Here is a 26819-nt window from a genome sequence, read left to right as displayed (position 1 = left end):
ATGGTCTTCTTTTGGGGTTCTGAAAGTTACAGTATGTTTCACAGTACAATAAGCTCTTTTACTAAAACACACAAATAAGGAGGTCATTGAGAACAGCATCTCAAGATCTTCTCAGTAAGAGCATATCAAAAACATAACCTAAACAATAAAAAATTTAATCAACAACATACGAAATCGAATACAAAACATCCACACCTCCCACATAACTTCCACCTGCCCTTGTCACGGCCGTTCCAGCAGTCTCCCCCTCTGCCACATGCTCCTCCTGACAGAAGGCCTCAGGAAGTGACGACCAGAACTTCCTGAACTTCTTCAGCTTCTCCTTGACGTCAGTCACCTGGATAATGATATAATGATGACTGCTGAAACAACTAAAGCACTGAACACAAAGCAAATGTATAGAAAGATGTACACTAATGGTCAAAAGTTTGGACATGTCCATTCATTCTTTATTATGACTATATTTATAAGATTTCAGAATAGCAACATGAAAACTATGATAACTATGAATTAATGCAAATGGAAAATCTATAATTTATATATATATATATATATATATAAACTTCGTATGTTATAAATAAAGAGATAAAGCTTCTCATTTTTTACTTCTACAAAACTAATTTCAAGCATTTAAGCAGAAGCCTTCAGATCAGCGGTCAAAGACAATATTTGAAGGCCAATCAATATATTTCTGCAGCTTCTGTTGTAATGATAAAGCTTCTCATTTTTTACTTACAAAAAAACTACACTGAAATTTTTTTTGTTCAATTCTGGTCGCAATTTTAAATTTTTAATTTTACCAACGGCCAAGTTATAAAAATATATTTTCAATGTTGTGCTCAAGTTTAAAAAATAACTCCAATATGTGCATCATTACCCGAACATTTTTAACTACATGAATTGAAACATTTTGTTTTTTCGCAGTGTACCAAGTGGCCAATATATATATATATAATTATATATATATATCTATATTATCTATATCTAGATATATATATATACTTTATATATAAAATTACATTTAAATAAGTACATTAATATACAGTTAAATAATTATTAAAACATTAAATATAAAAACATTAAAAAATTAAATTCTGGAAGTTTTCCAATTGGTGTTATTTTGATATAAATTGAGAAATGATAAGAGTTTTTTTATTAATAGTTTCAATTATTTTCCATTTTAATTTTAGTTAATTTTGTTGTGTTTCTCTCATTTTTAATATATGTATGGTTTTTATTAATTTTTATTTTGGTTTTATTTTTTTATTTTTTATTTTGTAATCAATTAAACTAAATGAAAATGAGAAATGCTGCTTTGGCAACTAGCTGAAATAAAATTGTTATTGAGAGGCGCTGTTCCTACAGCATTTGTTGTGGATTTTGACGACCTAGTTTTTTTTTTTTTTTACCTAACGATAAATTTCCGTGCAGACGTCATACGTTTAAGACTATGGTACCTCAATTTCACTAACCGCATGTTCTTAAGGGTTTAACATTAAGACTAACCAATACACCTTCTTTTCTACGGGAAGAAACAGAATGTGTCTTAGTAGGGTTTACATTGATAATAACCATAGAGGCATTTTTTTCGGCGTGCTTATAAAATCAAAATTTCCATGAGATTCCATAAGATTTTATTAATTCCCATGACTTTTCTAGGTCTATTTGCTTATAAAATCAAAATTTCCATGAGATTCCATAAGATTTTATTAATTCCCATGACTTTTCTAGGTCTAGAAATCACACTCAAAATAATGAGATCCAACTATTTGACTGGTCCTGTACATAGTAAAGGAAAACATTACTCACTACTCAATATTAATTTTTATTTAAGTAATCTGCACGCAGATCTCATCCTTCAGCACTAGAGGGAGCAGGTGCTTCAGTCTCAACACAGCTGTGCTTCACCTCCTTTAGTAAATCAGTCAGGTGAGGATGCTAGTACACATGTGTCAGAACAGCTGTCGCAGTGGAGGTCTGGATTTCAACTGGTTTGTGCTCATGTCATATTAATAATGATATAGTGCGTGGATAACGTAAATATGTTTTTATTTTGGGCTAAACCATTCCTTTAATATTTAACAAGTATTGACTTAATGTGTCCTCCATTAAAGAAACATTATACGACTGATCCTGCCAGATGTAAGGAAAAAATTTGAAATGAACTAAATTTTTATATTCTCCAGTTGCTTTGAAATGAAATTTTTACCTGATATTTGCATCATTACTGACAAAACATGGCTTGAGTACTAACTGTACTAACTTTACTAGCTCTTTTAAAACAAACATATCACTACATGCCAGAGATAGAAAAAGCTGTCTTCAACAACAACTGATCCTCCATAATCCAATTTAAAGAAATATTTCACCTAAAACTGATTAATAAACTAATTCAAGGCAAGACACATTTTCCTGTGATAAACCGCAGACTCATCACGTTCATCACGACTGTCCTCCACCGCCAGACGACAGTATATTGATGAAACTGTTTCAAGTTTATCTGCTTTATCCTCCAGGCCTCCAGCACAGAGAAGTTGTGTAAAATAAAGCTAATTAAAGTGAAGCTCCATGCTGCTTCTGGAGTAATTGCTGTGGAAACCTCCTCTCAGGACAGAAAGCATCACCTGCTTCCTTGAGATGCAAAAACACCTTATCATAATAGAGACCATGCTCCTCACTAGCTTACTGAGAGATATGAAGTACAGCAAGACGTTTTCAAAGCTGACAAAACTTCAATATGAGCTACATGGAAATACACATTGTGAAGTGATTTCACAGTCAATGATACAATCCCCCGCCACAATTTACAGCTACAAAAATTGTCAAACAATATTACGTTGTGAAATGCAGGAATAAATCACTTTCAAATAGCAAAAAAGCTATTTTAAATAATAATAATATTTCACAGTTTTTACTGTATTTTTGATTATGTGGTTAGAAAAAACAACAAAAACATTACATTAGAACAAGCTGTTTAAACATATTGAAAACTTTTAAATAATATAATTTCCGACAGGCAAGAAACATAATGTACCTGTGCATCAAACATTTAAACATGTAGTCTGATCATTTCCACTGTAGACTGGGTTTTTATATATTATGAAGGGTTTGGCTGGTTAGCATGTGCTATTTAGTTCCTGCTGGAAAGAATTGCCATAACTACACCCTTCCAGGGCAAAAAGACTCTTTCTCTATTGACAGGCATTCAGACAAAAAAATAAATAAAAAAATAATAATAATAAATAAATACATAATAATAATAAATATATAAATAATTATTTAATTAATTAAATAAATAACAGAAATATAAATGAATGATAAATAAATAATAATAATAAATAAAATAAATAATGAAAACAAATAATTAACAGTATAGAATAACAAAGTAAATATAAATAATAACATAAACATGACATAAATATAAATAAAGTAACTGAAAATAATAAAAACAAATAGTAAATAAAATTGAACAAATAAACATATAAACATAAATTTAAAAAACAAACATATATAAACAAATAAAAATAAAAATAAATAATACCAAAATAAAAATAAATACAAATAAATAAATATAAATAAATAGCTACAAATAAATAAATAAATAAATAAATAAATAAATACAACTGAATTAAACATATTTAAACAGTTAAATAAAAAAGATAAAAAAAATAATAAATAATATTGAATAAAAATAAACAAATAAAACAAAAAAATAAAAACAAATAATAAACTGAATAAATAATCATATATAAGCACAATAAAATAAAAATAAACATAAATAAATAAAAATCAATCATTATATTGTAGCTGATGTTTTGCAAGTGTCCTGTGATATAAGTGTAAAATGAAATGATATTTTTCCCTGTCTGTAGTTGTTGGTCAGTAAAAGATAGTCACTAGTAAAGAGTTTGTGACTGTCATGCTAATCAATCAATCCCTCCATAAATTACAGACCTCTTCAGTCACATTGTGCCACATGCATGCAGTGTAAAACAGCAGCAGCATTCACTAGAGCTTCATCTGTAGAGAAAATCAGTGAAATCAGGCTCAGATTATAAAGCTGGGGAGATTTCACAATCACTGTCTTTAACCTGCACCCACATAAAAATCAATGTCTGCTGTGCATGCGGCTCTTCAAAAGCAGATCTATACACCAATAACTGCTCGAGGTCTCTGTGGATGTAGAAGTGAATATCATCAGTCGTCTGACTAAAAACAACAAGACATCGGTTCATTTCTGCTCCAGCCGTACAGATGAATGTTTGGCCAATGCTGTTTGTCAGGCTGCAATCAGCAAAGCACAAAATATATGCCTTTAAATAAACCACAATCGAAACAAATCTAACCCTCGGCATGTTGACTTTTGGTGGGTGAGTCCGGAAAGGTTCTGATTATGCTCAGCATCTATCTATAACGCATATCTGGCTTATTTGAGCTTGAGTAAATTAAAAAACATGGCCAGAAAAAAAAGATGAACGCCTTGAACTGTGTTCCAGGAAAAACAAAAAACACTATTTTTAGCCACTGTGTTTTCAGAAAATAATGTTGCATTTGATCCTTAACTTCATAAAACTGTATTTTGCAATATTTTTGGAAGACTTTTTAAAAGCATAAAGCATTACATTATATAAAACTAGACAGGGGTTTATCTAACAAAAGTAGTTTAGAAGTTTAAAACATCAAATGTGTGTCCCTCTTTGATTCTGGCCTGTTAAACAGTGTCAGGATTTTAAAGTAATTATGAAGTTTAGTTCATAATTATACAGTGTGATGTTCGTTTGATGTTCAATTCACTGTAGTAAATTACTTAATTAAAACAAATAAAAAAATATAAAAAAAAAAAAAATAAAAAAATATAATAAAAATTTTACTTCATTTTGAAAGCTATTTAACTGATTAGGGAAAACAAACACACACACACACACACACACACACACACACACACACACTCAACACCACGACACACACACCACACAGAGAGTTTTTTAATTGTATGCAAACATGCCCCCCTTAAAAACCACAAAATATGAATATTTAAATTATATATCATGTATAATTGAATTTATCTAATTATTTAAATTAATTACATTAACGTAAATTAATATTAATAAATTTAATTGAATTATTTTAAATTATTACAATTTGTTATTTCATTTAGTAATATAATATAATAAATAATATAAATATAAAACTATAAAAAAAAAAATAATTATACCAACTAAAAACAACGTTTTACCAAAATTATTTTCCAAACAAATTCAAACAAATAATAAATCAAAAAAACAAAAAAATAAATGAATACAATTTTGAGAATTAAAAATATTTAAATTATTAAGAATTGTTATTAAATTTACAATATAATAGATAGATAGATAGATAGATAGATAGATAGATAGATAGATAGATAGAACAGTAGATAGAAAAAAAATTTGCAAACCTTTATATGAATATAATGCAACACAGCTCATGTAATATTTAGTTTGACCTTCAGAATCAGATGATCAATAATTGTCTGAAAAGTTAAACTCCTCCTTTCACTGACTATTTGTTCAAATAAAAAAATAAAATAAAAAGATTTTTTCAGACCATATTTTTTACACAACATATTAAGAACCACAAAATGTTAAGAAAAACAAAAATTTCATAAATTAACACTTTTAAAGTGTGCAGGTTAAAAACTGCTGAAGTAGATGCCATACTGACTAAACCCGTGTAAATTACAACAGCAACAATATCACAAAACACTCAAGAAATAAACTCCAGACAAACTGCCTCTGCAACTCTAGTTAGTCTCTTCACGAGAGCGCGGTTGCCGTTTGTGGAAGCCGGTGTTCAGTTTCTTGAGTTTGGCGACATGAGGCGCCAAGTTAGCATCAGAGATCTGGATTTGAGCCTCACAGATCCAATCAAGCATCGTGTGCAATTCATTCGCACCTCTGTAAGAGCAGCACGAGCGCTCATGAGCTCAGCGTAATGGACACGAGTGCATCAGGTTACAGAAACCCAGAGACATTTCTCACGCCACTCATAAAGCATCATGATTCAATCTGTTTCCCATCGAGCAACGAGCTGAACTCCACGAGAGAGGGTCGACTGAGTTTATTAATACGACTGACGAGTCCTAATCCGAACAAAGAATTCTTAAATAAAAACAATTTTGCAAATCTAAACATGTATTCTGCTATTGCTTTTAGTCATGGAATAGAAAAGGAAAATTGTATATATATATATAATATATAATATATATATATATTATATAAGATATATATATTCTATATATATATATATAATATATATATTATAGCGCTGTGTGAGGTGTTTGGGTTGTGCGAGTGTGTGTGTGTGCCTTGTGTGGTTTGCGTGTGAGTGTTTGTGCGTGTGTGTGTTTGTGTGTGTGTGTGTGTGTGTGTGTGTGTGAGTGTATTAATATATTTATTTTAATATTTGAATGTCTATATACAGTAGACACACAAATATACACCTGACTGTATATTTAATATTTCCGATACATTCATTATGATTCTGTTATAAATATAAAATAAATAAAAACTATATTGGCATAAAAAAAAAAATTACAAAAACACATTAAAAAAAAAGATTAAACTTTAAGTAAATTTAAAATGGAAAATTAAAATATAAAAATTAATTCAAAATATATATATATTTTTTTAGTAATTTAAAATAAATGTAAACATTTTTTAAATAACATATAAAAACTTTTTAACAATTTTATTTCAGCTAGTTATCAAGGCAACATTTCTATTTTCAACAAATCCATGTTTACAATAAATAAATATAAAAAAAAAAAATAAAAAAACAAACAAATAACTAAATATAAAATAGATTTAATTGCTACCAAAATCATTATATGTATGCATATAAACATTATGTTTATATATAACATTATACACACACACACACACACACACACACATATCTAGATATATATTATATATATATATATGTTTAAAAAACTAAGAAAAATCACAAACACACACACAAAAATTACTGAAACTTTAAAATTAAAATGACATGGAAATTTTTCAAAAAAATAAAAAAAAATATTCAAAATGAACAGAGATAAAATTACATTCACTAATACACTGACAGTTAAGGTCACTCTGATTTGCTTGTTTCCACAACAGTGTGGTTTCTCAGCAGATATTGGTATGTGAGATTCATTGATCAGTTGTATCGATAGATCAGCATATCCTGTTATCCTTTTGATTAGAGCTCTGCTTCTCATGTTTGTGTGGAGCATCTGGAGTTGCAGATCCAATCAGATCAGTAATGGCTTCGGCCCTCGAGGACCTGAGGCCATTAGCAAACGCCGTGGAGGAGTCAGACATCATGTGGGGTAATGCTGCACCTCCCCAGAGACTCGCCCACAGACTTTCTCTGAATCCCCTCAATACAGCAGCAATGGAGCGCAGACTCTGGAGATGAATGAACGCATGACATACACAGGGGAATACAGCCAGACACTGCAGTGTGTAAATGACCATACAAATGAGCTTCTGAATTTCAGATAAAGAAAAGTTTGAGTGCAAATAATATGGTATATAATGCATTAACAAAAAAACTATTATGGTATATTAATGCATAACATATGCATGTCATTTTAATGTCACTAGTGGCACTAAATGGAATTGCAATCTGTGTGAAATCACATGCTTCACAAGACTTAACCCAGTGTTATTTTAGTATGTTATTATAGTATTTAATGATTTTATTTCAGCTTATTTTATAATTATTTTGATGTATAATTTTGGATTTATTTTATTAATTTTTTATTTTAGTTAAAGCTTTAATAATTTTGTTGTGTGTCATTAGTTTTTATGTCAATAATAAAGTTTTTATTCATTTTTATTTCAGATTTAGTTCTAATTATTTTAGCACATTAAGTTAAACTAAATGAAAATGAGAGACGTTGCCTTGGCAACTAGCTGATACAAAATAATTGTAAAGTTTTTTCATTTTTTATTTATATTGTTTCAGGTAATGATTGTTTTATTTCAAATAACAAATATTATTATTTAAAATTAGTTTTTATTTTTAAATTTTCCATTTTCACTTTAATTTTAGTTAGTTTTAGTAGTTTCTTGTGTGCTTTTGTCGTTTTTATTTATTTTATTTTTTTATGTCAATATAGTTTTCATTATTTTTTTACCAAAATAAAAGTTTTAATTTAATTTAATTTAATTTAATTTAATTTTGTTATTTTATTTTATTTTATTTTATTTTATTTTATTTTATTATTTTAGCTTTACTTTACTATAATAACCCTAACATGACCACAACAAATTTCTGCGTAAATCGTGAAACCATTCTTAAATAAAAGTCTAAGAAAATTGTTGTATTTAATTTTTTTTTATTTTTTTTTTACAAAAAAGTACTTCATCAAGGAGGCCTGAATATCAAAAATACATTATAATTGCAGGTGAAGCACCGCAAAAATAACGACACACTTCAACATTAATATCACAGATATTTAGAGACTTTTTGCTATTTATTGATTAGATACTTTTTAAATCCCTAGATTTGTGTGAGATAATACATGGTGTATCCGTATGAATAGTGCTAATACACAGACAAGCAGAAAGCACCTGATGAGCGGCTCTAAGATCCTCTGCTCCTCTGAAACATATCTGAGACGCACTGCAAACGAGTGAAGCAGCGCTGACAGACTGAGCAGGGAAATAAACATCAGGCAACTCTTACACTGTGTTGCATGACTTTCCACACAATCCTCTGGCAAGCATTTAAAAGAGGGAGAAAGACAGAGAGAAGAAGAGGAGAGACATCAGTGCACTGGATATGAGGTCCAAAAGTCTGAGAGCACATTGTTGTTGTTTTTTTGTTTTTTTTTTTTTTTTTTTTTTTACCTGAAAAGTGTTGATATCATTTTGTGCGTGTGTATATATACACACGTATATAATTTTTTAAGATATTAGTGCTTTTATTCATCAAGGGTGCATTAAATTGATCAAAAGTGACAGTAAAGACATTTACAATGTTACAATATATATATATATATATATATATATATATATATATATATATATATATATATATATATATATATATATATATATATATATATATATATATATTTTACTTTATAGAGTTCTTTTGATCATTTTATTCACCTGTGAGTCCTGAAAAATAAAATATACCAGAATTCAGTGTGAACGAGTGTCTGTCATCAGCTTCAATCAGTGGCTTCAAAAAGTTAACAAATAATGTCTTTGTCTCAAAACCTAGTGTGCTGCCTACCTAGGCAGTATTTTAAGACATCACAGATGTGATTCAAAGGCAAAAGGTGTGCAGTTCTTAAAGATTCCTAATTTTTGTCTAATTTTAATACAGCATCACATTGAAAAGTTTGGTTTTTTTTTAAAGGCTGCATTTATTTGATCAAAAATACAGTCAAAATAGTGAAATATTATTATGATTCGAAATAACTGTTTTCAATGTGAATATATTTTTAGACGTAATTTATTTCTGTGATGTGCAGCTGTATTTTCAGCATCATTACTCCAGTCTTCAGTGTCACATGATCTTCAGAAATCATTCTAATATGATGATTTGCTGCTCGAGAAACATTTCTGATTATTATCAATCTTGAAAACAGTTGTGCTGCTTCGTATTTTTCTGGAAACTGTGACACATTTAATTTTTCAGGATTTACAGATGAATAGAAAGTTCAAAAGAACAGCATTTATTTGAAATAGAAAACTTTTGTAACATCATAAATGTCTTTACTGTCACTTTAACTCAATTTAATGCATCCTTGCCGAATAATAACAATCTTTGGAACAATCGTGTCCATTAGGGTGCCTATGTAGGCAGCAGACGGTAAGGCAGCTCAGAAGGTTTTGACACGGAGCCCGTGTTTCCCGCAGGTACTTGGGTCCGATCACGCTAGAGTTGCTCTTACCAGGCGGTCCAGTCGCGTGGCAGCCGCGGCGGTCGGAAGCTCCTCGGGGTTGTAGGGACTGAAGCGGCCGCTGAACGTGTCGGAGACGCTGCGGGACGACCTGCTCATTCCTGAAGGCTTCGGCTGTCCACAACCTTGGAAAACCTGCAATTACACGGAGAGAATGAGTTCTGCATCCGGCTGAGCGGAGAAAGACAAACACGGACGCTCTCCAGTACTATTCCCACTCCAACATGAAATGACGAAGGAAAACAATTCGGTCACGTCCAACTTCGCTGGATCTATTGTGCCTAAAATCAGATTTATTCTTGACCGCATGTTTTCGTGGCTTTCAATCGGAGCCGTAAACACCCCTGACTTTGAGGAGGAAACGTCGCCCCTTACATTCACAACAGTGGCTGACCCATATGAGTTTTCCAATGACCTTCAGTTCATTACATGTAAAATTCTTAAATGTGGTTCCACTAATCTTGCATATTTGTTTTCATCTTGGCTTTAAATATGAATATTCTGAATACATTTGGGCAGTTGATGCAAACATGCCAATGCATTTTTTTTTTTTTTTTTTTTGCATCAAAATCAAGATTTCAGGTGCATTTTTTTATGAATACATAAGAGGAAGTCATAGATTTTTAGGTGGATTTTTATTTGAATATATCAAAGAAAAATTTATTTTTAGGTGTTTTTGTTTTTATTTTATTTGAATACATAAGAGAAAAAAAGATATATTTCTAGATGAATTTGGATTTTAATATAGAAAAAGAAATGTATATTTTAGGTTAAATTTTACATGAATAAGCAAAAAAACGAAGAATTATTATGTGAATATATAAGAGAAATAATTTATGAATAAATACAAAGAAAATGTATATTTTTGGGGGGAATTTTTATATGAATACATAAATGAAAAAAATATATTTTTAGGTGAATTTTTATATGAACATATACAAGAAAAATATATATTTTAAGTGAAATTTTACATGAATACATAAAAAAATATATGTTTTGGGGTGAATTTTATATGAATACAAAAGAGAACAAATGTATATTTTAGGTGATATTCTATATGAATATATATAAAAGAAAAAAATAGGTGAATTGTTATATGAATATATAAGAGGAAAAATATATTTCTAGGTGAATTGTATATTAATATATATATAAATGTATATTTTTAGGTGAAAATGTATATGGATATATAAGAGACAGTAGGTGAATTTCCATATTAATATACAAGATAATTATTTTTTTAAGGTGAATTCTTTTTATAAATATATCAGTTTTTTTTGTTTGTTTGTTTGTTAGTTTTTTTGCACCATGATCAGTAAATAAATGTTAACTTAAAATATCTAAAATAACAAAGTAAATAAACAAAGTAATAAACAAACATTAATAATAATAAAAAAAGCAATTAAAAACAAAACAATAAAATCACTAAAACTTAAAGTAAAATTTTAAATAAAATTTTAAAGTAAAAATTTTAAATCTAACTCAAAATATTAACCCATATAACAACAGTATACCAATTATACTACATTTTAATCAACTTATTCACATTCACAAGCTCACTTTAAATGGACTTGCCGTGTAAAACCAATGGTTTACTTGTACTTGTCTCTGCATATTAGGGAAGCATTTTAACCTTCGAAAAATGACACACATCACCTTTCTGCCGAATAACGGCATCTCCTCTGAGTCAACGGAGAAATGCAGAGAGATGCAGGAGACACATTTACTGGCCCGAGTGCCAAGCTTTTTTCTTCTCCAAAAACTGCAATAAGAGAAGACAGGGTCAGAAATGCAGAGAGATGCAGGAGACACATTCACTGGCCCGAGCACCAAGCTACAAATTTCTGACCATCCGCAACTATGCTGTTATAAATAAGACTGGACGCGGGATGAGAGGCTTCGGGTTTGGACCTGAAGCCAGCGAAAGCCACAGATCGCTAAATTCTAGGCTTGCTTATTCAAGACGTGATATCACAACATGATGATTATGGACAGGAACTAGTGAACATACTTGATAGGAGAGCTGCATGCTGTTTTCCTGCATGTTCATGATGGCTTCGGATATCTTCACATCTATGGGCTCCATCACGGACTCGATGTTGAAAGGCCCCTCCAGACGCTCCGTCACGAGCAGCATGGCATCTGTCACAACACACAAACCATATAATCCACCTGCAGACAACGCAAGGACTCTCTTTTTCTAATCTGGTTAACAGCTCAAGACATTAATACGATCGATTATGAGTCTCACGGGAAACATTTCAACCCAAAATAAAACAAAAAAAAAAACAAAAAAAAAACAGTTCCAAACAGAAAAAACATACAAATAAAAAAAAAAATGCAAAAATGGTCATGAAATAAAAAAATAAAAATAAAGAAAAAATTTACAATAAAAAAAGGTATTTAAAATAGGCTTCATTCTTCAAAAAAAAATAAAATAAAAAAAAAAAAATTAAAAAAAATCCCTAATTTTATTTTTATTTTATAAAAAACAAAATATAACTTATAAAAATAAATTAATTAAAAAATATAACCTAAAAAAATAAATATAATTAAAAAATTATTCATAAAAATATCCTATATTTATGTATTTATTTATTTAATTATTTTAGGCAAAATCTAATATAAAAAGGTCCTTAACATGTTTCTTTGATTTTTTTTTAGAAATCGAATTTCTAATATGATATATATATAATATTATGAATAATACATAATACATACATAATGGCTTAAAAAAAGGGCTTTATTTTATTTATAAGATTTTTAGATATTTTATTTATAATTCTTTTCCCTTATCTCTCTTTTATAAAAGCCTAAAAAATCTATTGTATTTTGCGATTCCGTACTATTTGACATTTAGTTTTTTTTTGTTTATTATATATCATATATATATATACTATAATATCATATATAAGATAATCTATATTATAATTATATAGATTATAATATAATATATTATTATTATTATTATTAAAAAAAGTTTTCTTTCATTTAAAATTTACAATTATTTTAATTTAGGAAAATATAATAATAAACAAATAAAATAGCAAGAATTATCTAAAAAAAAAGGCATGGTTTTTTCGGTACTATAAAAAAAACCCAAATAATACTAACATAAGACTAATAATAATAATAATAATATAAATAACTACTATGCATCTGTTTGTCAATGACGAAGTAGGAGAAAAAGTGACAATGGAAAATGACAAATGACTAAGAAGAGTATTGGTTAGTTTTGTCAATGAAAGGAGTAGAAGACTGCAAACCCTCGTCGTGAACGAACCACTTCAAACACTTCCACTTACAATCAAAGAACATTTAATGTTTCCATGAGGGTCAAAAAGTTATAAAAAATAACAAAAAAAACATTTGTAGAAAAAAAGCTGCTTTTATTATTTAATCATTCAAAAAAAAAAAAAAAAACACACCAAAAGGTTTTGTCTATGAAAAGAGTGACTGGCAAACCTGCAGCATCACATCAGCATAAATTTAATGCAAAAATAATGCAAAAGTGGTCCTTAAAGAAGGCTGTATTGTCTTTATAGGCAAAATATAATAAAAAAAAATAATAAAGCAAAAATGGTCCTTTTTTAGAGAGAGATAGAGCATGTCCTTAAAATAGTTTATTTTTTTATTTTTTGGCAAAATACACTATCTCTAAAAAAAATTCTTTACTGCAAAAACGGTCCTATATGTTCAGGCTAAAACAATAAATTTTAAGCTAAATTTAAAAATGCTTAAAAAAATTATAAAAAAAATAACAAATAGAAAAAAACAAATTAAAAAAATCTTAAAAAAATGCTAAATTTATGTACAAATTGTTCTTAACATGGCTTTACGTTCTTGTTAGGCAAAATATAATGTGTAGAAAAATGTAAAAATGGCAAAATATAATTTGCAAAAAAAAAACAAAAAAAACTGCAACAATAATGAAAAAAATTGTCCTTCAAATTGACTTTGTTTTCATTGTAGGCAAAATATGATTTAAAAAAAAATGCAAAAAAAAAAAAAAATAGAAAAGACTTATTTTTTTTTCTTTTTAGGCAAAATGTCATTTCTAAAAAACAAAACAAAAAACAAAACTGTAATTAAAAATGCTTTATTCTAAGGCAAAATATAATATGGGCAAAAAAAAACTCAAAATTTTTTATTTTATAGTTCAAATGCAATAAAAGCATACAATTCCCAAAAAGAATATGCTTAAAAAAACAATTTAAATAAAAAAAATTAATAAAGAATGAAAATTAAAAGATGCACAAAGGGTCCGTAAAAATATGCTAATTTAGGACAAAAATGTAATTTCTTAAAAAAAAAAAAAAAAACAAAAAAAAAGAAACAGAACTTACAAAAATACAAAAAAAATGTTCCTAAAATTAGCCTATATTTTCTATTTATGCAAATGCCTTATACAGTATCCTTTATTTTTTAGGTAAAATATAAATTTCTAAACATAATCAACAAATATAATTTTATCAATCAAACAAAAAATAAAAAAAAACAACAAATCCCAAATTTTAGTTTAGACTACAAAAAAAATAACTGCAAGGTAGACTGCCAGCATCACGACTAGCATACATAGTATTTCTGCACCCAGTAAATGACAGCAACATTACGCAGTCTTCTCTGATATGATGTGTATCTGGTACTAACAGCAAGAGCGAGGATGAGGAGCCAGTGGACTCTCTTACCAACATGATAGTCAGAGGTCATCGCAAGCTGCGCGACACCATAACCGTTTCCGGCCCGGACACCTCATGTCCTCCCGCAGCTCTGTCATTACTTGGTTTGTATTTGTTAACCCCCGTCTGCTCCTGTGACAGATGTAAACAAAAAACGATGCAAACAGTCGTTATTAAACTCTCCGCAAGCCAAAAAGTGCACTGGTTTAAATAAAGAAAACATGAAAGATATTCACATTAGAACTAAAGAGCTTTGACTGGCAGAGCAGCTGAAATATGTTATAAAACAAAAAATGATACTGCTTCACAAAGAATACATCTATTCTACCAAAAAGACAGTAAAAATTGTGAAATATTATTACAATTTAAAATAGTTTTTCTCTATGCGAAAATATAGTAAAATGATATTTATTTCTGTGATGTGGTCGGAGTGTAGTATTATTTACGTGTGATGCGCAGCTAGTATTTTCAGCATCATTACTCATGTTGGCTCAGTGTGTAACATGATCTTCAGAAACTCATTCTAATATGATGATTTGCTGCTCAGCGAAACATTTTCTGATTATTATTCAATGCTGAAAACAGTCTTGCATGCTTCATATTTTGTGGAAACATGATACGCATTTTCTTATTTCAAGGATTCACAGATGAAAAGAAAGTTCAAAAGAACAGTATTTATTTGTGTACATTTACTGTCACTTTTAATTCGTTTAATGAATCCTTTCTGCATGCTTGCCTTAATTTCTTTTACCTGAACCCCAAATCTTACTGTAAAAATTTTAGCTATATAAAGTAATTATATACAATCTATGATTATATTATATATTATATATAGTAGGATATATAGATATATATATATATATAGAGATCATAATCAGCCTTTTGACAGCAATTTGAAACATATATCTTAACATAAAAATTATTCCATGAATATAATAGGCTTGCATTTCTAAATTTTGGGGTCAAAGTATTACTTGACGTTATCAGTGTTTTTCAATTATTCTTTTTTAATGAGAAGACAGAAATGAAATGGTATATTATTAATTAATTTATATAGACACTATTTAGTTTTTAGTTTTTTTTTTTTTTAGTTTTTATATATATATATATCGTATATATATAATCATATCAAAATATATATATTTTTTTTTGGGTAATATATCATATATATATATATATATATATATATATCTATCTATATATATATATAATATATTCTGATATATATAATATATATATATGATTATAATGTGACCAAAAAAACAAAGGTCCTTGTACAATCGAGGCTTTATTTCTTTTTCGGCAAACCTAAAAAAAAAAATGCACTAAATGTACAAATTTCGCTACTTACAATGCCGCTATTTTTCTCTGTTTTATAATAAACGATAAATCTATTTAATTTTAAATTGTTTTATAAGAGCCCTCTTATTTTATTCTTATGTTGTTTTTTCAATCTTTTTCCATATCCTATTTTTTTTGTATAATTTTCTTCGTGTTATGTTATTCTTTAATAATTGGCACAGTCCAATGGAGCGACCTGACTTAAGCATTGTCACTGCTGGTAATATGCTCGTACATGTATAGCATGTGAGACAAATAAACATCTGGAATCTCCTGAATTGAATCTATTCTAAATGCACATAGTTTATAGGAGAAAGCTGCATTTTATATAAAACTGCATTTCTCCCACTGTTTTCATGCTGTATGTGCCCCATAGAAGGGACCTGTTTTTTAGAGCATATAGACCAGTGGAGAAGAAGATAACTATCTAAACTACATCTAAATAATACAACAGATTGGTGATCGATTGGCCACAAATACCTATTTGGAGGGAAAGTAAAGCCAATGCATCAAGTAAAAGGTTATAATTAAGTTTACATTAAGAATGACAAATACTCGGGTCCTTTCATTACGCTTCCTTAAAAACTCCTTGCTCGGAGCTCTGGCACGTGTCAGTCCCTATAATGAATGAGCACTAATGTCTTATTCAATGGCGGGCCTTCTTCCTTTCTTTCAAGGCACAGGAAAATGTTCGGGGCTTGAATTTCATGAGATTGTGAAGTTGTGGCTAGATCCTGTTACCTAATGAAACACAACATCCTGGATTATGTGTAAAGGCAAAGAGAGAGATAAGTGTAGCATATTTAATTGTGGGGGGGAGCAGAGCAATCAAAGCAATAAGGAGTCTGTTTACAACTTTGGTAACAAAGGACTGCAGAACAGGCCAAGGCCTCAATCTGTGTGTTTGACGAACAATAACAAGGCGTGCATTAGGAATGTGAAGTACAACAAAAAAGCCTGAACAGGGAAAAAAATGTTAGTTTTCATTGGGAATGCATATGTTAGATGAGATTGTAAAGCTAAGTATACGGATGATCTAATATTTAAATGTAAAGCATTCAGTCCTCCTAGCAACACCATAGCAACCCCCCAAATAACAACTCCACTAAAAACACAATTAGGAGAACCATAACACTAAGGCCATCCAAGATGTAGATGAGCTTGTGTCTTCATCAGATTTGGAGAAATGTAGCATGCATCACCCCCCGTGTCTTCAGCAATGGATGCTCTGCAGTGAATGGGTGGCCGTCAGAATAGGACGCTAATAAAAAACATCCCACAATAATGCCACAGCACTCCAGTACCATCGTTAACAACTGGATGAAGACCAAAATCTGAAACAAATCCGCATTAAAAGATGTTTTTAAATTGGAAACTTACTTAGCTTTACTTTTAATTATTTCGGTAAACTTTGATCACATAATCCATAATAATCTGTACTCCAGTGAAAAAAAGTGCATCTCCTGTGTCTCTCACATCCAAATCCACACACAATATTTGTTAGAGCGTGTTTAAACGGCTGCTTGATCTGTGCAAGATTTCTCCCTTTTTCACTGCAGGAAGGTTATTATGGATTATGGACCTCATATTTAGCTGGAGTAGCAATGGTTTGAAGTTAAAAACGTCTTAAATGCTGGATTTGTTTCAGCTTTTGTCTTCTCCAGGATGTTAACTGGATGATTACTTGTGGAGTTATGTGCTTGTTTTAATCAGCTGTTTGGAATCAAGTTTCTGAGCGGCCACCCATTCCCCCCCACTGCTGAGCATCCCTTGATGAGACACTGAGTGCAATGATACATAGTCTTACAACTCTGATGAAGCAAACAACTCATCTACATCTTGTGATTCTCGGAGGGTGATGTTATAATCTCCAGCAAATATTCATTTTTGTTGGTGAACACTTTCTTTAATTAGCATGCAAAATTAAGTCTATTCAGTATATTTAATTACATGCACTACTTAAATACTCACTGCATAAAATGTTGCAGCTTATGTGCAGCATGTCGTAAAAAACAAATGGTGTTTGTTGCTAACATTCTCCTGGTTTTCTGAGCATCCACTAGTTTGCAGTGAAGCTCTCTCAGATGAACTGTTTGCTGAAAATAATTTGCATTGAGTTTAAATTCAGCGTATTTGCATGTCACTTCGGTTCTGTGAATGGAAGCTCGGCCGGGACTGGAGCGGCAACATCTATTTCGCTGTCGGGCTCGGTGACCAATCACTGCAAGAGAAAAACGGCTGCCACAACACACTGCAAACACTGCTGCGTTTGTGGGGCTGGAGATTTCTCCCTCAGGAATATTTATAGAAATAAAAAGAGACACAAATGAGTAAGAGTACACAGCTTGAATGTTGGAGGTGTGTGGACAGCGGCTCCGATCATTGGTTCGTAAGAATTCGAAACCCAATAACTGAGTTCAGTCGAATAATAAATTGCATTAGTTCAGAAGTACTTCGAATAATTAAAATTTGCATTAGTTAAGGGAAGGTACTTAGTGTTTCGGAAGCGTCTTATTCATGGGATTTGGACTGTGTGTATTTTAGCCAGAAAGCAATGGTTTGAAGATTAAAACATTCTTAAAGTGCTCGCTTTTGTCTTCTCCAGATGTTAAATGATGGACTTGATGTGGATTTATTGTGATGTTTTTATCACACTGTTTGACTCTCATTCTGACGGCCACTCCATTCAATGCAGTGCATCCATTGATGGAAGGAACTGATGGCAAACATGACAAGGGGAACGAACTACATTTCTCCAAATCTGATGAAGAACAAAAATCAATCACTAATTCTTGGATGATTATGAAGGGGAGTAAATATTTTGCAAATATTCCTTTAATATACATGTCCAGTTTAAAAGGCACAAACATCTGAAGGAAAACTTCAATCGGTCCCTTCCTTGTTTGCAATGAGAACTGACGGTCAATTTTGAGAAATAATCCCCATCGATATGACTGTGGGTGCAGGGTTACACGCATGCGCAACTGGACCTTCCAGTCCTTCAGCCAAGTTCATTTCAACACAGGACCACTCTATGGAAGTACAGCATTGTTAAAAAATGATCCAACAATTGTCCATTCTTAAGCCAAACCAAAGCGTCTGCCCACAAGATTTGCCTGGAATAAATGCGTGTTCGAGAAAAAATTCCTAAAAGTCTTCCTAACATGAGCTCGAACACAACAGCTGGCCACTTTATGCTCTTATATTGGGTTAAGTACGCGCTATAAAATCTTTAAAATCTTTACGCAATTCAACCCAATTCAAACTCCAATGAAGAATGCACTCGCAGGTACATTTAACGGCAACAAAGTCTTGCACAAGTACAGGATAGTCAGCCCAAAATGTTAAAATTCCGTTTTGTTTCAAACCCACTGTTATTTTTTTTTTTCAGTGGCAAAACACTAAAGGAACCTCAAATGCACTCAAAAAGAATCAAGAGCAGAGTTTTTTATTAAGTGCAATCTATTTAATTTGATTTGAAAATAATCATATTTCAAACAATTGCCTTTGTTTTTAAATTCCTCAGAATCTGTATTAATCTGTTAATGTGTGAAATCTAATTTAAGGACGATACACTATGTAGAGGTGAAACAGGATATAAAAAAAATTGTAACTCAACAAATAGCAACTCACCGTTATTACTATTAGTTTGTAATAGTTTTGCTTACAAGATTTCTGATAAGGTTACGTTTTAAATAAGACAAATGGGGCATTACTAAATAAATATTGCAGTAATTTTACTTCATTTCCAGAAGGGATGAACCATGAAGAGTCTCTGAATGAAGTGGTTCGGTTCTTTGATGGAGGAAAAAAATGATCCGATCAGCAGTATACTTAAATATGTGACCAATATATGGGCAGTGAGCGGCGATACAGATTTGTCGCGAAAATAGAGATTTATACATCATTCGAAAGCTGAATAAATAATCTTTCCACTGATGTAGGGTTTGTTATGATCGACAATATTGGTCTGAGATACAACCTACTTGAAAGATCTGGATATCTGAGGGTTGCAAAAAACAATCTACATATTGAGAAATCATTTTTAAAGTTGTCCAAATGAATTCTTGAGCAATGCATATTAATAATCAAAAATTAAGTTGTGATATTATTTTCACGTAGGAACATTACATAAATATCTTCATAGAAACATGATCTTTACTTAATATCCTAATGATTTTTGGGCATAAGAAAGAAATACATCAATCATTTGTGAGCCCATACAGTACATTTTGCGCTACTGCTACAAATTAACCCCCAGAGACTTAAGAATGCTTTTGTGCTCCAGGGTCACATATAGTAATTATAGTTGAAGCATAGTAATGCAATGCAAAAAAAAAAAAAAAAAAAAAATAAAAGTCCAATAAAATAAACACGTCAGTATATAGTTTTTTTTCTCTCTCTCTCTTTCCATAAGTCTTAAAGGAAGACAAACATATAAGAAACAAAGTAGCTCAAAATCTCCTAAATGAACCCGATGTATAAAAAAACCACAGGTTTTGCCTTGGTTTTAAAATGGAATAGTCTGATGAAACAAACAAGACTCATTGAGTTAAAAAGTGTATAAGATTTTACATAATAAACTGGATTAATTGACAAAGGAAACATTGGCGTATTTAAACAACATTTGGTTAATTAGAAACTATAGCTAATATCATTCATCAGTCAGTCATGCATCAATGACAAATATGCACCACATTAAACTTATTGTTTATGGTGAAAACTGTGTAAAATTCTTACATGCAACTAAAATCTAAGAGTGTGCAAGCTGTATTAAAATACAATAAATCGCGGTGAACATCGTAAATCTTGAGCAGAGGCTCATTGAGGCCTAGCAGAAAAAACACCATATAAGGTACCATAACATTAATCCACGGATTCGTTTCGACTCTATTCCAAATCGTCTGAAGTCAAGATGACGATTTTTGTGAGTAACAAATACACCATTATAAGCACCTGAAAATCTGCCTCCTCTTTCGTGCAGTATCTTAAAAATCATTCAACATAAGGGTTTGAAATGAATCATCAATACTGTCAGAATCCTTATTTTGGATTGAAAATTATTCTAAATCAACAGAACAACACAGATGCAATGAGCTGAATGAAGTAAGAACCTTACATTTTAAGAGTGGCATTAAAAATAAAGTTGTCTGGCTCATAATCCTAAACACTTTCCTTGAGTATCAGAGCCGTTTGTTCACATATTTGTAACTCCACAGACGTAGTAAACTGTTTTTTTTTTTTTTAGGGCCCAATCCATTATATACATTTGTGAAATACAAATATATATAATTAATTTTACAACAAACAATTGCAATTTATTTATTTTTTTGTCAAAATAAGATACTGCACAAAATTATAAATAACAACTACATGGCTGAAATACAAAACTATTATTCTTATTTTGGAAACAAATAAGTTTAAAATGTATATAATAAATTGATTATTAACTGATGATAAATTGTGCATTTAAAAGCATTTGGTTTATAATACTATTAAAATCTCAGTTCGTGTTTCATTAATGCATCACTGAAAAAATATGAATCAACATTAACTTAATTAGTTTATGTTAAAACTGTGTAATAATGGATGATATTTCATTATTCATGAATCTTGAAGTGCTGCACGCTCATAAAAAAATACATTATATAAATACATTAAATATTGAAAATCTACCTTTAAAAAGCCATTTTATTTGCCAAAAATAAGAAAATTAAAGAATTCTTTTTGTTTTTTTGGTGTGTGTGTGTGTGTGTGTGGATTCTTTGTTTTATTATTTTAATACAAATTAATCAATCAAAAGAATGGTATCTAATTTAATAATTAAAATTTTAACAATTTAATACATTAAAAAACTAAATGAAAAATAAAATTTAGTTACAGCAAAAACATGCATTATAAATTTTTTTTGCAAAATAGAATATCTACCATAGCCCGGAGAACGATAGACAGTATCAAAATATGATGCTGTACAACAGAACTGTGTTCATTAAAACATGGATGAAAATAAATCTTGGTTGTATGATATTCCTTAAAAATAATGATAGTATTATTACTTGGCAGAATACATTTTAAAAAATCCAAGAGTTAATATTTCTTCATAATTTCTTCAAAGTTTAAACCCCAAAGCATCTGTATTTAGCACTCCATACCGCGAATCCGATCTTTGAGTTTCACGTGTGTGAGTTTTGACTGATTTGTTTTGCATTTAACTTCTGAGTAAAAAAAAAATTGAGGTAAAAATGTCCAGATCATCGTTATCGACAAATTATTGCAATCTCTCAATATGATATTTTTGTTTTATCACCCAGCACCCGAATATAAGAAATTCAACAAATTTCTGATTCAGATTTTTGGAGCTTTGACATATGTATGACTTAATATCTGTAATTCATTTTGTTTGAGGAGCGAAGTGGCTCTGACCTGATGTATTTGCTCCATTCTGGGTCCAGAATCGGCCCCTGATTGGCCAAGCAGCCCTTTCATCACATTCAGACAGTAGTTGTTGCAGGGCTTCAGTGTGAACAAACCCCGACAATACGAGCAGTAGAGCATTTTAATTAGAAGCCGATGACGCAGCTAGAGCTCATGGTGACCTGAGGACGGGAAGATGACACGCATAATTCATTAGGATGGAAATCATGTTGAAATACATTAGTGAAAAAATCTCATGCATCGTTTGTTCATGCAAGTTCTCAAATTGCACAAGAAAATCATACTTGTGAGAAACATGCTGAGGGGTGGAATAAATTATAAATATATTCTATAACTAAAACAAAAAACTTAAAACAGAATTCATTTGAAATTAACTTATTAAGATGATTGATTCTGGGTTGGATTTAGACAAACTTTAACAACAATTATGAGACATAAACACACACCAAATTGGATCCAAACATCCAGGAATCAAGAAATCCAACTTAAGTAAAAAATTAACAGGATGGAAAAACCTGGAAATTAACAAGAGAACATTTCAGTTTTTGCCGGATAAATGTAAAATAAGCTTTTATGTAAATTGAATAATAAATATTTCAGAATCATGCACTATTTTTAGGTCACAATCAAATGTAAGTTAAGCTCCATCATACATGAACATTATTTTTCTAAATAGGTCAAGGCTCCAAATATATTTTGATGGGAAGAACTTCTTAAATAAAAAGTAAACAACTAAGTATATTTTGAATTCAATTTATTTTTTAGATTTTCTGTTTTATTTTATTTTAAAGTTTTAGTAAATTTGTTGTTTTTTTGTCATTATTATAATTATTATTATTATTTTAATATCTATATATAGATTTCTTAAGTTTTGTAGTTATTTAACTTTATTATAACTTAAAATGAAATGAGAAATGTTGATTTTGCAAATAGCTGATTTGAAATTAAGAAGTAAAAAAAAATAATGAAATGTTTTTATGGCTTTAGTTTTTAGTCAATGATAATAACCCTGTACCTTGCCGTAAAAATGACCGTGCATTTTGGTTATGAGCAGCTCAGAAATTCTGCCTAACATCTCATTCTGAGAACAGCTAAACCATCTTAAATTAAATAACACCAAAAAAATAGCAGTCTGGCTTAATGTATTTCTAAAGGATGGTTTTAGAGTGATACTAAATATAGAGCTGTGATTTCTAGTATAATGAAAATCAGTCAATTATACCTTTTGAGTATTTGGAGAAAAAAAAAGTTTTGGGGGGAAAAAATAGATTTCTTAGGTCTTCAAAAATGTAAATTTTCTGTAAACTTTTAAAAACATGTTTGCATTGGTTTGTATTATTTAAATTAATTAGAGATGCTTTTTGATGTACAAAACCTTTGACTTTCCATTTAAAATGGAAAAAGGAAAAAAAAAAAGACAAAAAAAAAAGTTCCAAAAAAAAACAACTGTTTCATAAGGTCTTAAAAATGTCATTTTGTTAAACCTTTAATTAATTGTTGTCCAATTGTATAGGCTTTAGTTCTTATTATATTATGTATTTTTTTTTCAACTTATATAGGACTTGCTTTTTAATTACAAAAAATTTATTTAACCATTAAATGGAATAAAAGGAGTCTGGGTGGGGAAAAAATCAGAAAAAAAACTTAAGTCATAGGGCCTTAAAGGGACTTAGTTTTGATTATACTTACAACACTAACTAAAGATCATTATTAAAATGTCCCATGTTAACTGATTTTCAATAAATAAGGACATGCGTTTATTACTAAACTTTCTGTTAGCCATTAAACACCGAATGCAGGGAAAAATTAAAAAAATTAAAAATAAAAATTAATAAAACTAAAATTAAATGAACAAAAAACAAAAAAAACAACACAATACAGTAAAATTTTGCTAAACAGAGAAAAAAAACAAAGGCCAAAAAGTCAAAAAGCTTTGATAGAGCCCTAGCAATTTAATTTCTTAAATTTTAGTAAATAAATGCTATACGTTAGTAACTTAAATTATAACGTTTCATTAGTTCAATTAATTAGACATTTAACTTGATGCAGGATGCAGGAACCATGAAACCTGAAAAAACAAAGGGATTCCTGTTAAATTTGATAGTAAAAAATTCCCCCATGATGGGGGGAAAAGAAAACATTCCATAGGGTCCTAAAATTAAAAAGTAAAAAGTGGAATTATAAGAAGTTTCATGATTTCAAATAAGTGGACGTTTTACATTTAATTTAACCAATAAACAGAATGCAATAGATATATATAGATATATATATATATCTATATCTATATAGATATAATAGATAATATATATATATATATATATATTAAAAAAAATGGCAATGAGTAATATTATTTAAACTGAAAAAGATGGACAAAATAAGAATAAATATACCCTCAGCGTCCTAAAATTTTATCAAATGGTTCAATTCTATATAAGTTTTATGATTTAAATATTAGACATGCTTTCCATTTAATTAACCAATAAATGGAAATCAAGGCAAAATTAAAAACTGACAAAAAAAAATCTAAAATTAAAAAAAAAAAAAAATGGGGATTGGAAAAACAACACAAAACCAAAAGATTCAAAAGGGGCTAAAAACATATGCTCTGATATATTGTGTATATTCAAAACTAATGCATTGAACCACTGCATGTTATATCTTCACTTACAGTGAATTGACAGTTCTTTACTGTCAGATGATTGATAAAGGTTCATTTTCCCTCATGAATAAAAGCACAACTCAGCAGACAGGGCAGTAAGCACCACTTTATGAACCACACGGTTAACAGCTCACCTGGAAACCCTGTTAGCCACTTCCCGTCCAACCATGAGGCCCTGGACGAAGGTGCGGGCGGCGATGAACGCTCGTGTAACCTGAGACTTGAGCTTCTTGGGAACGTCTCCAAAGGGCTTAAGCTGCTCCACGTACTTGCCGATGCATTCCAGATAGTCCTCGGTGATGAGATACTGGGAATTCAGGAGCTGGAACATGCGCTCCAGCAGACGTACCCAGAAATCGTTCAGCATCTCCTCCAGATTGACGTTGCCGCCTGCGTAGTATCGCTTCAGCTCGGCGAACAGGCCCTGGAAGACCTCGGCGTTCTGCAAGTAGGGCTTCCCATATGTGCGCAGAAACATCTCGTTCAGAGAGCGTCAGTGTTCTCCAGCAACTCAAAGAAGAAAATCTGTTCAAAAATGAAATTATAGGGGGCTTCTGTGTCAATTAAAACTGAGAACAGGACCATTTAGTTAGTTTCTCTACATGTGTATGCTTACTCGTTACCTTCCATATACACTGTTTTCACAAGAATGCACTTTGTTCAGACCATTTTACTCAAAATGTTATGTTTAATTCAAGTTGTTAACTGCCATTTTATTTGTAATCTTTGTGAAATTAATACTGCAGACTCTCACACACAAGATATATATTTATATTAGACTATTATAGAATAGCATAAATAAAAATATAAGCACTATAAAAATTTGTCAGGATATTTAAGACAGAATCATTAGATGAATTAAAGACTGTGATTTAAGGATCACCGTGCAAAAAATAATCACAATTGTACTGTGCATTTTAAATCTTTAACCAATCCTTATCCTTAACACGACTAATTTATAACCCATATGTCACAAAAAAAAAGTTTGTATGCATTGCAAAATTAAAATCAATTGATCATGTTAAATATTTTTATCAGTACAGGTCCCTTACATTTTTGCAGATATAACATATGGTGTTTAAACGCCGATTGAGGATGGGATATTTAATTGATATTTACTACCAGTTAAATTATATATTTTATTTTCACAAGTTATGTGAAACATTGAAGTAGATACTTTACTTGCATATAATATGTTTTCTATGTTTATAAAATCACTTGTGAAAGTTTTATTTGACTGTACCAACAAAAACTGGACGCCTTTGTCTTTGATATATGTGTGTGTGTGTGGGTGCTGTGTGGTGTGTGTGTTGTGGTGTGTGTGTGTGTGGTGTGGAGTTGAAACGAACATTTCCGTGGACCAAACAGATGCTCAAAAAATTAAATAATAAATAAATAAATACATAATCAATTTCGAATTATTCATAAATAATAAATTGATCATTTAGTTTCTTATTTTTTCATAATACCAAAACTAGTACTGGTTTTTGTGTTGGGAATCTGTACCAGACAGTACATTGATAAACACAATAAAGTAATGTTTATTCCCGTTTCCCTAGAAGGATGGTCTTTAATGATTATTATTGTGTTTTGTTCAAAAAAGTCATCAGTGAAATAACGATGTTCCGCTAAAATGACAAAGAATGGAAAGAATGCAGATGCAGGCATGTGGATTCGTCACATACACAATGAAAGGAGCATAGAACCAGGCAGTGGAAATGTGAGTACAGGTCCGTCACCATGGACCGGGCATAAG

The 26819-nt window shown here is 30.3% G+C and overlaps 1 pseudogene; it reads right to left on the bottom strand.

Annotated features, from left to right (window-relative positions):
- Positions 1-38: 38 nt before the first annotated feature.
- On the bottom strand, positions 39-25648 carry LOC122142626 (annotated as a pseudogene).
- Positions 25649-26819: the final 1171 nt, after the last annotated feature.

The sequence above is a fragment of the Cyprinus carpio genome, unplaced genomic scaffold, assembly GCF_018340385.1.
Source record: "Cyprinus carpio isolate SPL01 unplaced genomic scaffold, ASM1834038v1 S000000029, whole genome shotgun sequence".
NCBI classification, from domain to species: Eukaryota; Metazoa; Chordata; class Actinopteri; order Cypriniformes; family Cyprinidae; genus Cyprinus; species Cyprinus carpio.
Note: the sequence above shows the minus strand (reverse complement) of the source record. Positions and strands in the feature narration are given on the sequence as shown.